Genomic DNA, 636 nt, shown 5'->3' with positions numbered 1-636 from the left:
AGAGAGAGAGAGCGCGCGCGAGAGAGAGAGAGAGAGAGAGAGAGAGAGAGAGAGAGAGAGAGCGCGCGAGAAAGACATAACAAGAGAGCGAGAGAGATGAGGCGATGCCAAATTAAGGCCACTTGACTCGCGACGCTCTGAATATCGTCTGCTAATCTATCGGCAACACGCGAGAAGTATGCCACAGAAAAATCACCACTGATTACCGGCGCTGTCGTGTCCCGCCAACCATGCGCGCCGCGCGCACATATGTCTGATAAATTAATTTAACAGTCGCCATAAATAGCCTGCCGGCCGCGACAAATTCAATTATTCCGCCACCGAAACATCCGCATCTCGCAAGTTAAAATGCTCGAGTGTCGTCTGCATAGGCGCGCCGAATGCTGCCGTCTGCTGTGGAGGTGAAGGAACTCTCTCAGCCATGCACCTAACCAATGTTGGTCACCATAATAACGGCGGTCACCCTAACAACGCTGAACACCCATACAACGGTGGTCACCATAACAACGGCGGTCACCCTGACAACGGTGGTCACCCTGACAACGGTGGTCACCCTGACAACGATGGTTACCCTGACAACGGTTGTCACCCTAACAACGGTGGTCACCCTAATATCGGTGATCACTCTAACAACGG

The sequence above is a fragment of the Priapulus caudatus genome, unplaced genomic scaffold (genome assembly GCF_000485595.1).
Source record: "Priapulus caudatus unplaced genomic scaffold, Priapulus_caudatus-5.0.1 Scaffold575, whole genome shotgun sequence".
Classification (NCBI taxonomy): Eukaryota; Metazoa; Priapulida; class Priapulimorpha; order Priapulimorphida; family Priapulidae; genus Priapulus; species Priapulus caudatus.
Note: the sequence above shows the minus strand (reverse complement) of the source record.